An 18,237-nucleotide genomic window follows, 5' to 3' on the forward strand; every position below is an offset into this window, starting at 1 on the left:
TTAAAAGACTGGATGCCTGAGGAAATTTTCTTTACATTATAATGTTTTCCAGGATGGCTCTTCTTTTTAAAAATATATGTATTTATTTATTTGAAACAGAGGAAAAGAGAGAGAGAGAGTCCTAAGTAGACTCTGTGCTGAGTGTAGAGTCCAATGTGGGGCTCAATCTCACAATTCTGAGGATCATGACCTGAGCCGAAATCAAGAGTAAGACACGTAATTCACTGAGCCATGCAGGTATTCCTAATCTAGCATCTTTGTTCCTGGGTTCAAATTACTTGCTGTCCAAGGTTTTCTCCTTCCCTCTTTCTTTCCTTCTCTCCTTCCCTCTTTTTTTTCTCTTTATTCCTATAAAATGAAGGTAATAATCTTCATCGGATTGTTGTAAAGACTAAATAAGACACTGCCTGCTGAGTGCTTATCTGGTAAATATACTCCTGCTCAGTTAAAAAGAAAAAAAAGAGTAGTCGTGTTTATTATTGGTCAAATCCTGCATCAGCAAAATATATTATAGTTGGAAAATGACTAGTCAATTGTCCCAATATTCAATACAACAAGCACATTCCAAATGTTCATTCACGTCTGTTGTAATAGGGTTGACTTATGTGTATGTATCTATAATTTTTTTCAGGTATGTGACATTGTGCTCTGAACACAGAATATGGGAAAGACAAAATTTCTTAAAAATTGCTCAGATTTTTTTGAGGGGGTTAACCCCAAAGATATTTGTGCCTCTGAGTGTTGGGGTAGAGTGGGAGAAAGGAGGGCCGATAGTTGGCTCTTTTTATTGTTGGATTGATTGATTGAAGTCAGCAGGAGAAGGAGCACAGAGCTCTGAACACAGGTTGGTGGGAGTGAAGTGCTATTGCAGAGTGTGACTATTTCACCAGTCTTCTGATCCAGTTTGAAGCCTAGTAATCCTGATTCAATCTAGAGTGCGCCTATCTCCTCCCTTGTACACCTGGAGTTTGTTCTGATCTGTGTCTGAGAAATGTGTCTTTGAGTTGGGACTTCAAGTTGATGTGGGCTTCCTCTGAGGAGTAAATGTAGATAATCCTCTCTTTTCTCTCCTCCTTCTTGCTCCCCTTTCTTCTTCTCTGCTCCTGCCTCTTTTCTTCCCTCCCTCCTCCACTTCTTTCTCCTTCCCAGAATTTGCACTGATTAAAGGAAATGACCTGCCAGGGTGTTGGAGAAGGTCATTGAGAGGATGTGACCTCTGGTTGAGCTGTGAGCTGACCCAGGCAACTGGAAGCTCCTCACTTTCTCCCCTCTCCTTGGAATGTACGCTTTTCCCACTGTTCCCACAGTGGAGGCCATTTCAAGGACACAGTGTTGAGAGAGAAAGTTCTTGTTGAGACCACTTGGATGGTATATGTGATTGAACCCAGCTAGTCTCTGTATGAGCTTTAAGATTCTATTGAGTAGGCTTGGGGATCTACTCATCTTGTGGCCACCCAGAACAAGCCTCATATGTAAGTTCTCTTGCTTATGAAACTAGCCGCTGACCACTCTGGAGTGGCCTGCCTCTTCTTGCCCTCTGTGTATGGGGGCCAGTTTATGAACCAACAGAATTAAGTATCAACACAAGAATTTCTCTCAATTTTCCAACTTATATGTCTCTTGTGGCTAAAGCCTAGAATTTTTGATATTCCATTTTTCTCCCTTGAGAGTCACTCTTCTATCTTCTGTCTATATATTCTAGCCAGGAAAATCTTATACTCTGTGGTCTGCATTATGAAAAATAATATATTGTTTTTTTCATCTTATAACTTGTGAAATTATGTGAAAACATGAGTATGAACTTTTTAAAACTTGAAAAATCCCTTAAGCTCAAATATTCTTGGAGGCAGTGTCCTCACCTAACCTAACCTGCCCATTGAGGCTCACTAAGGTAAGTTGGTGAGGGAGGCTATCTTTGAAAATGAAATGAAACCTCGTACATAAATCACTCTTACCAGATTCTCCAGCATCATGGGACCCTGCACATCAGGAGAAGGTGTACCCACTTGTGGGTGGGTGTTCAGTGAACTTCCAGGTCCTCACTAACCATTGTTTATTAGAAGACTAATAAGACTCTCCTATTATAACTTTTTTATTTCTAAATGATGTGGCTCCATGCATATTAACAAAGATTTAGTGACTTAATAGTGTTGAAGAGTTCAAGTTTGAAGTCAGACACACCTGGATTCCAATACTGACTCCATCAGTCGTGTTACCTTTGAAGTTAATTCACCTGTCTAAACCTCAGTTTCCTTACCTGTAGAATAAGGATGATGGCACCTGTCTCACAAGCTTGTGGTAAGGAGAAATAATATAATATAGCAAAATACCTGAAGAATACTTGGCATAGAAGAAACTATTATTGAATAGTAGCTACCGTTCCCCTTGGGCAACATCTTTCTGTTTTCTTCTCCTCCACCCCAACAGAAGGCCACCCAACTTTAGCTGACTTCCAGGAGTGCCAGCCATCATCTACTTCAGCAAATCTGATTTTACAGCCTTGTCATGAACTTTAACCATGCCATGGAGAAGGGGAGGTTATATATTTTTTATTTTATTTATTTATTTTTAAAATATTATATATATATATATATAAATCTATCATCTATCTATCTATCTATCTATCTATCTATCTATCTATCTAGAGAGCATGAGAGAGGAGAGTGGCAGGCAGGCAGACGGAGTGAGAGAAGCGACTCCTCACTGAGCAGGGAGGCTGATGTAGGGCCTCAATCTCAGGACCCTGGGATCATGACCTGAACCAAAGGTAGATGCTTAACCGACTGAGCCACCCAGGTGGCCCTGAAGGGGAGTTATTTCTTTTTCTATCTTTTATTGAATTAGGGTCTCCATACATGTCTCAGCTTTTGATGCATCACTTTTAGAGGGAAGAATGACAGGGGGATAACAACAATCACTGCTTCCTTTTCAATTCTAGAAGCATTCAGTTTCTTAAACCAGGAGACTTCATGATTCCTCAGTGTTGTCATGTTGAGGCCTCAAAACCCTAGGACATTTTCTTTTTGTCAAAGATCCTATTGAATAGTGTGTTTTGTGTTTTCCTCCTCACAACAAATGTCTGAGTGTATGACCTGGAGAATATGGGCTCTAAGCTCCATTTATAAGGACAGCTCTGAATTAAGTGGTATTAGTGTTGATGTGAACTTTGCCCCAGCAATAAAAATTTAAAAACTCCAGAAAGAAAAGGATTGCTTACTGCAGATACCTTGTACAGATATTGAAAAGAGTCTTACTTAAGTTTTAATTGGAAAGCAGCAGAGGGAATAAGACTGGGCACCTGCTGGTATGGATTAAGAATACGACACGAGATAAAAGGTGGTTCCAAGGCCTGCAGTGAGCTGCAAAGGGTTATCTGTATGAGGGTTCCTCAAATTCAATACCACTGACATTTTGGGCTAGTTAATTCTCTGCCTCTGCAGTTGCCAGTCTAAGTTTCATCCATTTTCATTTCAAACTCGTTTCCTTTCACACAGGCTGTCAGCTGCCACTAGCTCATATCCTGATACACTATCACTGAGAGGACAAGAGAGAGGGGAGGGGAGAGAGAAAGAGAGAGACTGAGATAGAGAGAAGAAAGATCCCAGGGAAGGGTTGTGATTGGCTGAAGATGAATAACTACAGTGAATAACTACATCTCCAGAGGTATGGAGATGACAGCTTATTCTATAACCATGTGGGAGGCATGACACAGTGCTGAACAGACAAAGCAGTAAGTGTCCACAACACCTACTAAAACCAGAAAGCCATATAACTGAGGAAGTAACAAGTTAGCAGATAAAAAGGTTCAGAGGCTAGAATGTATGCCAGAGAGTATAATGAAATATATAAGAAAAGAAAGAGTATACGGAAGAAGTGAGTAGAGTAGACGATGGTATGTGTGCATAGGAGTTGCCTCAGACTAATACTCAGTGAGTGTCTCTGGGAGCCCTCTGTCATGCACAAGTGTGAGTGAAGGCAAAAGGGTGTGAAAATTTAGAGACAGAAGAGACAGCGGATCAAAATAGTAGGCTGAAGACCTTACCAATTTCAGAATGGAGGTAGCTAGAGATAGTTTTTGGTTTTGAGGAAGGGTTGGGTGATCCAAGCTAAAGTTATTGAACTCCACCGGACTGTGTCTCATAGATCATGTGTGCTATGGCATGTTAACAGGTGCTAAAAGAGGGGGTTTCTATGAAAAGTTAGGTTAGCAAAATGCAGAGACAGATTTCTTTATTATAGGACTTTCCAGAGCCATTAATACACTAATCTACATTACCACTTTGTAAGGCAGAGTGTAGTAAGGAATATTCCCTGAATGATATGACAGTGAGACATACATTTATTATGTGCCTAACAAGAGGAGCATCTGAATGGTTCAGTCAGTTAAGCATCTGCCATCAGCTTGGGTCATGGTCTCAGGGTCCTGAGATCAAGTCCCGCATTGGGCTCTCTGCTCATCAGTGAGTCTACTGCTCTCTTTCACTTTGTGTGTTCTCTCTCTCTCTCTCTCAAATAAATAAATACAATCTTATATGCCTAACAAGAGGTCCATATATCAGTGGACAAGATCCCCTTTCTTTGAGGTTCACTGGCTGTAATTCTCCAAGTATTGACTTGGTTCATGGGCTTGTTCCCTCATGTCTATTGGTAGCCACTGGGCTATTATTCCTAACTCAGTCCAGTGCGTGGAAGAAATTCTTCTTACAAGCCCTAAGGACCTCTCACCTTGAGGAAGAGGTCTCTGGAGTACTCAGTGGTCACAGAGATGGAGCTGCCATGATCTTCTACTTACTTGTGTGGAGGGGCTACTGGAAAGTCAGCCACAATGTCTACCATGTGTTTTTATAAGCAAACCTACTGATCAGCAGGAGGACCTCTGAAAGAAAGGATACCTTTTAGAGTCACAAGCTCTGAGGTGTAGGTGATATAAAAACTCATATTATCCCAGCTACTAAGACTTGCTGAACTTTTCTGAGAAATGTTGATGCCACCAATGCTAAAATGAGTGCCGATCTATATGTTCTTAGCAATCCTTGCCATTCTAGATTTCTGGCTATTCTTTCTCTGTTCTCTCTTCTGTTCTCCTTTTCCATCTCTTTTATTCTCTCTTTCTGTCTCTGATTTTGCGATCTTGGCTATCATTTTAAAAACTATATTCTCTTTTTGATTGTCTGGCTAGAGAAGAATATACTGTATATGCTTTTTCCAGGCCTTGGAGAAACAATGGGTTCACTCCTCTTTCATGAAAAGCCCATATCACAGCTATAGTGTGGCAGAGCCGAGATGCCATCTATCTGATTTCCAAGCAGAGATGCTAAACTTCTCTGAACTCCACCACCAGCCATATTGTAGTATTAACAACAGCATGCATCATTAAGGGGGTTCCATAAGGAGAGATCACTAAAGACCATCAGGGAAGAATCATGTAGGAGTGACCTTTTCTTACTGGAGTCTTGGGTTTCTGGGCTTTCTTTGTTTTTAGCTACTGTGAAACAGAATGAGTTGCCTTTCTACCTGTACATCAGAGAGATTAATAGCTGTCCCATTTTAAAAGAGAAACAGGAATAGCCACAATCAAGCTTTCCTGATAGTGTTTGCTCCATGTCTCTAACGCAGTTGACTTCCTTAAATTGAGCTGCTGTCCCTTGTGCGTGCGCTCAGAGCTGAGGCTTTGTTCTCCCCGCTGGAGGCAGTACTTTACCTGCTCCACTTCCTAGACTAATAACACTTCATTTCCTGGAAGAAGTTTTTCTTTTTTTTTCTTCCCCTGTGGAGCTCAAAGATGGCTGGGTGCTTCAGCTACAGTAAGACCTGGATTCAATAAAACTGTTCTAGGAAGTGTCCTGTGAACAGTCAATCAGGGTAACTCACTGCCATTGGACTGGCCTCTTGGAAGTGTCCTGAATGAACACCTCATCACTCGGAGAAAAGGACCAAGTGGACGAGAGAACCTCTTCGAATGTCATTTGTAATCAAGGCAGTTTGCTGCGCTACCCAATCAGCCAATAAGAACACTTTTTCTTTTGAGTGTTTTTTTTTTTTTTAAATGAATTTCTTCTTTATGGAGATGGGGGTAGAGATCTAGACTTTGTTGAGGACAAATGTTATATAACTTTCATGTCTTAAAAAATAGGCTCTGAAAATCTATGGTAATGAGAGATTAAATCAGAATTCCATTTATTACTTTCCTTGAGGGAAAAAAATGAACATTTTGGTTTTAGTGAAGAATTAAGAAGGATTAAGGAAATGAAGAATGAAAAATTAAATGTGGATCCCTTACCACTGGATATGGTTTATCTAATCATAAATGAAGATGATTATAAATTTTATTTCTTTGGTTTCATCTCTCTTTTAAGCAATGTCTTCCTCATTATATACCCTAGCTAAGCTGAAACCTCTGGTACAAGAGCTTCTCATGTAGAGTAGAATTGGAATGTATATTAGATTATCTTGGGAGGCAACAGGGTACAGCAGAAAGCAGACAGGTTTGGAGATTGACGACTGTAGGTTAGTTTTGTATTCAGTCTCTGAAGATCTGTGATACAGGACTGTTTGCTGAACCTCTCTGAACCTGAGCTGAAGTCAGATGCTTAACCCGCTGAGCCACCCAGGTGCCTCTAGAATGTGTACTTCTTGAAAGAAAGGACTTAATCTGTCTTTTCCAGTACTGTGTTCTTAGCAGCCCAGACAGCACTTTGTATATTATAAGTACTCTATAAACTTTTGTTAAATTAGTAGATGAATAAATGATGGATTACCTACTTCATAGAATATCTCTGATGGCTATTTCAAACAATGTTTGTAAAGCATTCAGTACAGTGCTTAATATGCAGTAAAATCTTGAAAATATTTATGGACACAGATTTAGCCCATGGGAAAGCTACTGTGAGGAGAGGTTGCAATGCTTATATGAGTCCTATAGGGTGAACATCCCCCACCACAGTCTTATGTGGGGACTCTGAAGTAGTGCTCCTAAACTCACGGTTTCTAAGTCATTTTCTATGTTTCAGAAAACCTAGTGAGAATTCTACATTAGCTTCCCTGAAACAGCATGATTTATTTTGGGCTGTAGTTAAACCAACTCAGTGTGGTAATGTGATGTCCCTGCTTATCTCATGCTGCTCAGACATGCTGCTTGGTGGTTATCTGTGTTTGTTTAATCAGAAGTGAAAATTAATTAATTGGATTCAATTGGTGCTGCTTTTTTTTTTTTTTTTTTTTAATGAACATGCTCTTTGAAATCTTGGTGGGTGTGCAAGGTAGAAGAGAATGAGAAACTGCCATGGTGGTTAATAGTTTGCACACCACTGAGACCAGAGGAGTTAGAGGTGTCCCAAGTGTCAGGTTGGGTTGGGAGATCTTGGAGTTCATTTGAAGCCGATTAATTGAGGCTATTCTTAGGAACACAGAGCTTAGGAGGTATAATTTAGCAAAGAGAACAAACTCCTCTTTCTTTTGTCTTGATTCCCTAAAAGACTCCAACAACCCAGCTCATGGTTCTTCAGTTCTCCGTCTTTTGTAATAATTCCTATTCTCGTTTGGTGTATGTTGTTTGGTGGGGTTTTGCACTGGGGAGGGGTATCGGAACTGCAGCCGATATAGTTGGTCCTTTCCTGTTCTCCAGCAGAAGCATGAGACTATTCTTGACTTCTTTTTATAGCAAATAAATAAATAAAAGAGTGTTACAATTGCAGTCATGGTCAGGGGCATTATGGCTTGGGTTTATGAGCACACATCTCTTCCCTCTAGGAGCTCAGGTAAATTCCTCTTTAGGAAACAAAAAGCTTAGAAAATCATAGCTGGAATAGTTGATTCTCCTTCTCTCGCAGAGGTGGGGGAGTACATAAACTATGGCAAATTGCTTGTTTAATGCTGGATTTTCCCTTCATTATGAAAAGCACAGCTATAAATGCTACAGTTATGAAATCCATAGAGCAAGGTTAATCCTTAGGTGGGGATCCATATAAGTAATAATAATTCTTGTTTTCTTCATCAAAAACAAACTGCGAAGCATCATCATATTTAAATACAATGCCATTTGAGGTGTGTTTTGTTTCTTTGTGTAGCACGGTTGGCACTGCCTCATGAGGGTTCAGATATTCCATAATAATCAAAGACACTTAGGCAGCTTTTCTTCCTGTAAGTAATTTTAGCTGAGAAATCAACCAGAGTTAAGTACTGCGTTTGGGCAGGGAAATAAGGTACTTTAGGATTTATTTGTTATATGCTAATATCCCAGGGAGAAACATATTTTCAGGCACAGAACAAAGAAACAATAGATGTTCGTGAAAATGCAATTTCACAGCCATGTTTTACAATTCAAAGTTTCAGAGTCTTTTCATATGTCGTTAGCAACAATCTTGGAAGGATTTTTTTTTTCTTTTTTTTAGATGTGTTCGAAAGTGCTTGCTTCTTTTAATCTTTAGTTTTAGAAGTACATACTGAGTGATTGCTGGATGTCCCAAGGTGAGGTAAAAAGAGACAGTGGTTATGAATCCTGACCTCAGGGGTTTTATTGTCTAACTTGGTGAGTGGGACAGGCTTGAGGAAAGCAAGTAAGGTAGCACGAGCCACAGATCTGATGCAGTTGGCAGCGCAACTGGTTCCTGAGCGAAGGCATAGAGGGGGAGATATATGGTTGTCATTTTTCTGATGTATGTATTGGGCCTTCTGCCCACCATTTCCTGGAATCCTTTTTGACCTTTCCAATAAGCCTTTCAATTTAAGGGGGTGATTTTCTAGGAGCTGTTCTAACTCTTTCACAAACCCTCAGCCAACTCTTCCTTGTATAGTTTAGCTATCCTTACATCTTAACAGATCAATTAAAAAGCATTACATCTGGGTGCGTGGGTGCCTCAGTTGGTTGGGCGGCTGCCTTCGGCTCAGGTCATGATCTCAGAAGTCATGGGATCAAGCCCTTCGTCCAGGGCTCCCTGCTCAGCCGGGAGTCTGCTTCTCCCTCTGCCCCTCCCCCTACTCGTGCTCTGCCTCTCTCTTCCAAATAAATAAATAAATAAATAAATAAATAAATAAATAAATAAAACCTTTTTTAAAAAAAGCATAACAGCTAATGTTCAATATTACTGTCTGTTGAAAATTTTTTGAAAAGGATTTTTAAATTATCTTTGCCTTTAAAATGATTTGGCTCCTTGGAATCCAATTTAGGATTTATTAGCAATTATTGCACGAATTCCTGGAGTATATATTCATACTCACATAGTGAGAAAAATCTAACCAAAATGTTGTTTTTATATAAAGTGAAAAATCCTTAATGAAACCTAGCTATTAAAAAGCTGCCAGAATATTAGATTTTGGAGACATTTAATTAAATATTTATTAAATTCAAATTTTTCAATTTTCTTGCATGTATTAAAGCCACAGTCATTTCACAGGCCCCTGAAATACCCGTCCTTAGGTTCTACACAGGACTTCAAATACCATGGGACAAATATGGAGGGCAAAAAAAGTGTCTTTCTTGTTCAGTAGGTAAGGTCTTTTCAAGAGAAGTTCCACTGCCATTAGAGTAACATGAAATAGAGAGCCTGAGCGCCTTGATGTTTTGCCCATTTTAGCCATTGAACAAAACTCCAAATGACTTACATCTCTCTCTTCTTCCTTGGTAGTAGTTAGATTGTGGTTTTAAACAGGGATGAGGTGAATAGTTTCTCCGATAGTTGAACAGAATATTTTCTTCAATGATTAAGTGCGCATATTTAGCTCTTTTTACATATCATGAGGAGGCACATGACCAGTGCTCTTCAGGGAGAAGGCATCTAATATTGACCTCCTGCATTTCAGACTTCGTGCTAGGTACCAGAGATACGTATGTTGAGAATTCCCAATATTTTAAAAACTGGTGTACAGAGGAGGCAACTGAAGATCATAAGTTAAGCATTGCATCCAGTTACCCATAACTAGTAAAAGGGCGTAGTGGCAACACACCCACATGTTGTGAAGATATTCATACACTCATATAGTTACCTTGGGGTTTTTTTTCTATTTTAATTTGGTCATTGCTAGTGTTAAGACTATTTTATCAATAGTTATAGTAATTTCACCATTTTTCCCTTAGATTTTTTTGGGGGATGAACACGTTTACTGCAAATTATAATAGTTCTGTCATCTTCTTTTCAATTCTTGTCCTCTTCCCCTTTGTTTATCTTATTATTTTAATTAGGTTCTGAAAAACAATGTGACAGAAGCCAGAAAAACGGGTATCTTCTTATATTTTGTAACATTAATGCAAATATTTTCCATATTTAACCATTAAATATGGTGTTAGATATAGGGCTTCAGGAGATTAGCTTTATTATATCTAAGATGCCTATTCCAATTTTGTTGGGATTTTTTTTTCTAAATGTGTTTTACTGTTGAATTTTGCAGATGCTTCATATGATTTTTTTCCCATGTATTCATGCACATTTCTGCAGAGGCTATAGAACTACAGCATTAGATCCAGAAAATGCTATTATTTCATCCTGAAAGCTTTTTCCAGTTTTAATTAGAGGTTGGCAGTTGTGATTTAGGGTTCATCATCTAGTTAGAATGCTGTAAAGGAACAAAAGGCAAAACCTTGTGACATTTCATCCTATAGTCCATATGGTTTTAGTAATATTTTACCCTAGCAAGCAGATCTTCTTTATTTTCACAGGTCCAGTTGGCAAAAACAATAGCAGAAAATTAACTTATTTCCCCCTTCTTTTGAACTGTTTGTAGCAGGGGCAGTGTCATAGCCATCCAGATGAAATTAGATTGTACTCGGTTTTGTGTCTCCTGACACACTCCTAATCTCTTAAAATCTCCCTGCAGACTGGAAGCCATTTAGCCTGAGAAACCAATACCAGATTTTTCTATGTTGGAGTCCACATCTCTCCCCCTGGTGCCTCCAACTCTGGAAATATGGAACCAACCTGTCTCTGAAAAAATGAACTTTTTAGAAGTTTCAAGGACAAACACTTTTGTGGTGGCTCCAAACCACAAATGCTTTCTTATGTGAGTTGTTCATGTTTGACATTTGGGCTCAGAGGAAAATAGTTTCCACTCCACGTGGCTTTCGGCGGCAGAAGTCCCAGTTCTAATTCTGGCTTTGTCATGTCATGCCTCTCGACCTTACTTATCTCTTCAGGAACAGAGAGCAACTGAACTCTCATAACGCGCTGACATCCAGGTTCTATTTCTAGGAACTAGAGGATGCTGATAGCTTTTATCTCTCTTCCCGTCTTTCCCAGTGGCCTGCTTATGCCTCCCCAAGGATGGCTGGGTACAAGTACAATCATAATCACTTGTCACACGTTGAGGATACATGTGCCCCTCAACCCAGGCCAGACTACACGATGGATGTGAAGATAATGGTAAGTCATGATTATTTCATTTGCGAGTGAAAGAATGCACTCAAAGTGGCTTAAGTAAAAGACAGGCTGGTATAATTGCAAGTCCAGGGGGTAGACAGTTGTCATGCATGACCAGATCTAGGTGTTCAAAGAATGGTGTCAGGAAGGAGTGCCTCTCTTTTCCCTCCTCCTGGTTCAGTTCTCAAGGAGAGAACTGGATCCTTAGGCAGCTTTCCCCACACCAACTTCAGCTCACATTATCCCCTTAGTATAAGGAGATCTTTTTCTAATAGTCTCACCCAAAGTCTTGAGCAGGCTCTTGTTTCTGGTTGTCAGTTACTGCCATGCCAGTCAGAGTCTTAACAGGAAATGGTTCACTCAAGTGGGATGATTTGAGGAGAGTTATTCTCAATGTATAGGCGGTGTGTAGGGAAACTACAGGGAACTCTGGAGTCATAACGCTGGGATCTTATTATTATTTCTCGGCTTGGAAACAGAAGTGGCTGTCTGCCAGGAGCTATGACCTTTGGTTGACAGTTGCAATGAGCCCAGGTGAATATGTAGCTTACTCTTGATCTCCTTCATCCTTCTGCTTTCTTGCCAGTATTTGGCAACAGCAGAATCTAACTAGAAGCTTGAAGATAAGGGAACATACTGGTGAAGCCCATACTGGTCTTCCTCTTGGGCCACAGAGCAGGGTACAAAGGGATGGAGAGTAGACTTGGGGGAAAATGGGAGATATCCATTTCTATGCTCATTTTTTAATCAATCCCTATGACCAGTAGGAAAATAGCATCTGATTAGTCGGCCCCGAGTCATGATCATCCTTGGAGCTGAGAATGAGGTCAGAATGAACTTGAAATGGGCTGAGTGTGTGTGTGTGTGTGTGTGTGTGTGTGTGTGTGTGAGCGCACGTGTGTGCATGCATGTGCACACATGCAGGCTTATGTTTGCTCAGCAAAAATCAAGGTGAGCTGCCAGAAAAAGAGGCAAAGGGGCAGCCTGGGTGGCTCAGCAGTTTAGCGCCGCCTTTGGCCCAGGGTGTGATCCGAGAGACCAGGGTTCAAGTCCCACATTGGGCTCCCTGCATGGAGCTTGCTTCTCCCTCTGACTGTGTCTTTGCCTCTCTCTCTCTGTGTCTCTCATGAATAAATGAATGGAGTCTTTAAAAAAAAAAAGAGGCAAAGGATTATAGTCTGGAAAAAATAGTAGGGACCACCACGGGGCAAATGCATTCTTCTGCACTTGTTCAAATTTCAGAGATTCAGTATTTTTCCTTGGCCTTTTCCTCCTAGGACCTGAGTGAGGCTTGATTGGCAGAGATGGTCCTGGCTGCTAAGGATCAGCCTCCTCACCTTAAGCAGATTTGATCATGATCTCCAGCCAAAGGTCAGTCCTTTGTGCAAAGTTCCTTGGAAAACATGCCCCACATACTGATGGCCTGGCCTACTCAGGGCTTCAATCTGAGCTGACCTTGGGCTCCCTGTCTGCTGCCTCTAGGCCTTGCTCATTCCAAGCCAGTTTGTGCTGTTCTTTTTCCTATCACTTGATACCCACTTCCAGTTCCTTTTCTTCACCCACAGTCACAAACTTATCTAACAATTTTTAACTCTGTTTTCCATTCTATGTGGTATTTCCCATTTCAGGTACTCATATCCAGAATTCCAACTGCTTGTAGTAAAGCTAATTATTTGAGCTAATTGCTGGCTCTGCAAGATGGAATTCTTGGGACTCCAGCTCTAGACAGCTCCCTTCTCTGCCTACACACACACACACACACACACACACACACACACACACATGGATTACGCACTGTCCCAGTCCTCAGTCTACAGAGCACTCACTTGGTGAACAAAGGTACTTAGAATTGTGGTCACGGTGGAGTGAAATAGGAGAGGAAGAATAAAGAGAGAGGGAGAGAAGACTAAGGTGGAAAACTACTCAGTATAATCCTGAGCTTTGCTGGAAGAGTACCTTCAAACTCTAAACCAGAATAGTCCCTAGAATCTTATCAAACTCAAGTCCAACTTTTTCCTCATCCTTTCCTCCCCACCCTGAGAGAGGAATTATTGGGAATTGTCACTTAAAGTGACAAAGGAAAACAGAGACAGCCTTGCTCAGGAAGACAGCAAAATGCCTGTCACTGTTTACATGAGGTACCCAGTGTGTATCTTTAGTAGAGTCATAAATATTTTCTTGAGAGGGAGTGTAAGCGCTCTCTGCACTTGTTGCTATGGCAGCTGGGCAGTTTTAATAACGGGAAATAGCAAGTCATTGGTTCATTGGGGGTTCTTTTCTCAGGACCAGCAGCAATTTCTATTCTTTCCCAAGGAGTTTTTCTTTGCCATTGGAGGCCTCCCTTGGGCTGCTCCTCTCTTGGTCTCCCTGAGACTATGATAGCTACTCTTTACCCTCATCCACGTAAGGAGAAGTTGATCCTTACTTGCCAAGCCCACGAAGCTTTGTGACCTTGGGTAGGTAACCTAATTATGCTTGCCTCAGTTGCCTTATTGGTGCTGTGGGGAAAATTGCACCCACACTGTTGTGAAGATTGAGTGAGATAATGCAAGTAAGTGGAGAGTACTGTGCCTGGCATTAGAAAATTTGGTTCTTCCTATTAAAATGGAAAATAAGAACACTAATATAAACTAGGGTTTATAATAATTGCAAGAGTTTAGATGGAATAAGATGAGAAGGTTCTGGGAGTTAGACCTGAGAACACAAGAGAGTGATGGATCCAGCCCTGCCCCATCACTTCTCCTTTTTCCTGATCTCATGTCTTGGCTAACTCTTGCTTTGCTGGACTTCTCTGCCTGCTTTATCCAGTAGGATTGCAGTGGTAGTAGTAGATGCCATGGGGACAAGGACTGCGGATCTAATGCCTCCCTGAGTCCTGCAAGGACCTAGTACAATATTTTGCACTGAGTAAGTGCTGAGGACCTATCTAGGATTGATACCTATATGGAAAAGAAGGCATTCCATGCAGGGGAAAAAGGTGATAAATAACTGGAATTGGAATTATTTTGGCCTCTCAGGGACATTCTTTCTTGGTCTCCTGACTCCCATTTTTCCTTTGGTCAAGGTTCAATTCACCAGGACCTTGTGGATTGGCCAACTGGTCCCCCTCCCAGCTACCATTCCAGAGGAAGATTCCATGCTCCATGGTATTGTATTTTATACATTCTAGGACTCACCCCTGGTGGGGTACTGACCAGGAGTGGAGGAGGGACACCAAAGGAGTACAAAGCTGTACGTAGTCTTTCTTATCTTTCTTTTCCTTTTATGAATGCACTATTTTTAGTTAAGTAATGCATCCATATGATCTTAATTGTGGAAATATTCAAGCAAATAGATAAGAAGTAAAGGTGCTATTATATATACTAATTACATATGTATATATGTATATGTACATATGTTACATATAATATTATATATGAATATACTAAACATTCTATATATTCATAACAGGCCTTTGTGTTTTGTACATATTTTATTTAATAAATGAGATTATTCTATATTTATTGTCTTGCAGCTTGCTTTTTATCCTTAGCTATGTATCTTATAGATTTTCCTATGTCAGTACTCAATCTTTTCCTTAGTATCATTGTTTCATAGTTTATGCAATTAATCATCTACTAATGAAGATTTAGGTTGTTTTTAACTTTTCTGTATCACAAAGAATGTCGTAAAACATGAGTTGTTATACACAGATAACCTTGTTTTTCTCTAAGATAAAATACCTTGCAACATAATTGCTGGGCCTTTAATTAAGTCTTATTTTGTAGCTTTAAGTAAGTTTTTATTTTTTTCATAAAGTTTTAGAACTTTCTGTGAGCATTATTTTAAGCCAGCTTCGTAATTTTATTTCTGTTGTGAATAGAATCTATTATTCTATTAGATTTTGTGATTGGTTAGCTTTGGTGTGTAGGAAAGCTACTGATTTTTAAGTGCTGATGTTCCTTTGATCATTTTTTTAAATTTATTTTTTTATTTGCATTTTTAATTTAAATTTAGTTAATTAGTATATAGTGTATTGTTAGTTTCAGAAGTAGAGTTCAGTGATTCATCAGTTGTATATAATACCCAGTGCTCATTTCATCACCTGTCCTCCTTAATGCCCATCATCCTGTTACTCCATCTTTCCATGCTTCTCCCCTCCAGGAACCTCAATTGGTTTCCTATAGTTAAGAGTCTCTTATGGTTTGTCTCCCTCTCTGATCACATCTTGTTTTATTTTTCCCTCCCTTCATCTATGTTCCTGTTTTGTTTCTCAAATTCCACATATGAGGGAGATCTTCTGATAGTTGTCCTCCTCTGACTGACTTATTTTGCTTAGCATAACACCCTCTAGTTCCATCCACATCATTACAAATGGCAAGATTTCATTTTTTGATGGCTGAATAATATTCCATTATATATCTGTATCTATATCTGTATATATATCTATCTCATATCTTCTTTATCCGTTTATCTGTTGATGGACATCTGGGCTCTTTCCATAGTTTGGCTATTGTGGACACTGCCGCTATAAACATTAGGGTGCAGGTTCCCCTTTGGATCACAACGTTTGTAACCTTTGTGTAAATACCTAGTAGTGGAATTGCTGGGTTATAGGGTAGCTCTATTTTTAACTTTTTGAGGAACCTCCATACTGTTTTCCAGAGTAGCTGTACCAGCTTGCATTCCTACAGTGTAAGAGGATTTCTCCTCATCCTCACCAACACTTGTTGTTTCCTGACTTGTTGATTTTAGCCATTCTGACTGGTGTCAGGTGGTGTCTCATTGTGGTTTTGATTTGTATTTCTCTGATGTTGAGTAATGTTGAGTATTTACTCATGTACCTGTTGGCAATTTGTATGTCTTCTTTGGAGAAATGTCTGTTCATGTCTTCTGCCCATTTCTTGATTGGATTATTCTTTGGGTGTTGAGTTTGATCATTTATAGATTTTGGATACTCCTTTTGACCACTTTGATGGAACTACTTCTGAGCCCTAAAATTCTCTTTGATTTTCTAGTTAAATCACCATGTCATCTGCAAGCAATGATATTTCTCTTTCTTCTTTTCTAATGTTTACATACATTTCTTTTTCTTATTTTGTTGCATTTGTGGTACTACTTATGTGATTTTGGCTAACTTCTCACACTCTTTAACCTCTTAGAGGAGAAGGGCATAGATTTACTGCTCTTTCATGGAACTTCTGAAGAGCGGTTATTTCTGCCATGAGAAATGGTTTCGTGATTAGAGGAAAACACACAGGGCTAGATTCCAAGTGAGAAGTAATGGGGAAAAAAAGATTAGAATGTTCTTTGAGTTGAAGAGCCATCTAAAGGTTGTGTCAACAATATCAACTAACCAAAAATTAAGTGGCCTTTGTGGATATGGATATAAGCTTTTTACACATTTTTGTTCTGTGGCCAAGGGCTGTCTTAGACTTGTAATTGGAAGAGGTGTTTCCACAACTAATGTAATCTCTCACTGGATAACATCCAGATAGATCCAAGCCAACACCATTATTTACACCTGTGAAGGTGACAATGTACCATACTCCTTTTTTTAAAGATTTTATTTATTTATTCATGAGGCACACACACACACACACACACACACACATAGATAGATAGAGAGAGAGAGAGAGAGAGAGGGAGAGAGGCAGAGACACAAGCAAAGGGAGAAGCAGGCTCCATGCAGGGAGCCCGACATGGGACTTGATCCTGGGTCTCCAGGATCAGGCCCTGGGCCAAAGGCAGCACTAAACTGCTGAGCCACCCAGGCTGCCCTGTACCATACTCTTGACCTGCCATGGTGAGACATACGTCTTTATGGTATTGAGGACTAGCTCCTCTGATCCATCTACTTCCATTCTGATCAGTGGCCTACATTGTAAGGTAATGTCAAAGGTTGACAGTATCAATAATAGAACAAAATAAGTTAATTGGATATAGATCTAATCTACTAACTTTTGTCTCTTTAGCACAAATCTCTGAATTATGGATTTAACTAGGCTAATTCTGTGGGGATGGGAGTGGAAGCTGATCAATGGGCAGTTATCAGAGACATACTATAGAAGTCAGTAAAACGAGGGTCAGAAATTCTTCATTATTGATGTAACCACATTTAGTAGGCTTCTTTCATTAGAACTTTGAGGGATACTGTACCTCATACCTCATATTTCAGTGGTCACCAGTTGCCTACTGTAAAATGCTTCAAATCACAGCCCCCTTTGGGAAGAAATTTTAAAGTTGCTCTGTCTCTATAAAAACTGGATTCTAATTTAGTGCTTTAATTTTCATGCTTTGTTTAGAGTCCTTCCCTTCTCCCCTTAAAAAAATTATTTCATATGAGAAACCCCACCCCTGGAGCTCAGTGATGTAAGGAAGTTGCCAAACTTCAAGTGAAAACCTTAGACTTTAATGAAGTAGATTTTCTCATCTTCCTTCTTCCCTCAAGAAAACTTCAAACTTAGGAATTCAGAGTAGAACTGAAAGGTCTTGGGTAAATATGCACAAAGATGAAATAACAATGGACGCGTTCTGGCTCCGGAACAGACGATCCTAATGATTTTGCTTCTGTGGGTTTTCTCCTCTCTCCCTCATGTTCATTTCTTTCTGAGTAATGTTTTTGGGCCCAGCGGAGAAGGGCATGATATTTTCCGGTAGCTGAAATGAGGTTAAAGTAATGAAATTCTGCCAACTAAAGTTTGGGAGGAAAATGCTTAGTAGCTGCTGGGACACAGCCAGTTCCTGGGAAAGCAGTTGTGTAACCAGAAAAGGAACTCAGTGGTTTGTACAGCAGTGGGTGGTTCTTGGGGGTAGGTCCCAGCACTTTGAGGACACTGGGAAGATTACAATTTAAAAACTGGTCAGAAATAAATTTCAACTGGATTGTAAGCTCCATGAAGGCAAAAGT

At 39.9% G+C, this 18,237-nt stretch overlaps 1 long non-coding RNA gene across 8 annotated transcripts in view; it reads left to right on the plus strand.

The window, feature by feature from the left end:
- The first annotated feature begins 11,216 nt into the window (after positions 1-11,216).
- The window catches only part of LOC144300794 (uncharacterized), a 340,674-nt gene continuing 333,653 nt past the window's right edge, over positions 11,217-18,237 (plus strand). For all 8 annotated transcript variants that reach the window (XR_013367574.1, XR_013367578.1, XR_013367577.1 and 5 more), the window contains exons 1-3: positions 11,217-11,351; positions 12,626-12,719; positions 14,413-14,494. This is a non-coding gene — a long non-coding RNA (uncharacterized LOC144300794). The remainder of the gene's footprint in view (positions 11,352-12,625; positions 12,720-14,412; positions 14,495-18,237) is intronic.

Source organism: Canis aureus, chromosome 29 (genome assembly GCF_053574225.1).
Source record: "Canis aureus isolate CA01 chromosome 29, VMU_Caureus_v.1.0, whole genome shotgun sequence".
NCBI classification, from domain to species: Eukaryota; Metazoa; Chordata; class Mammalia; order Carnivora; family Canidae; genus Canis; species Canis aureus.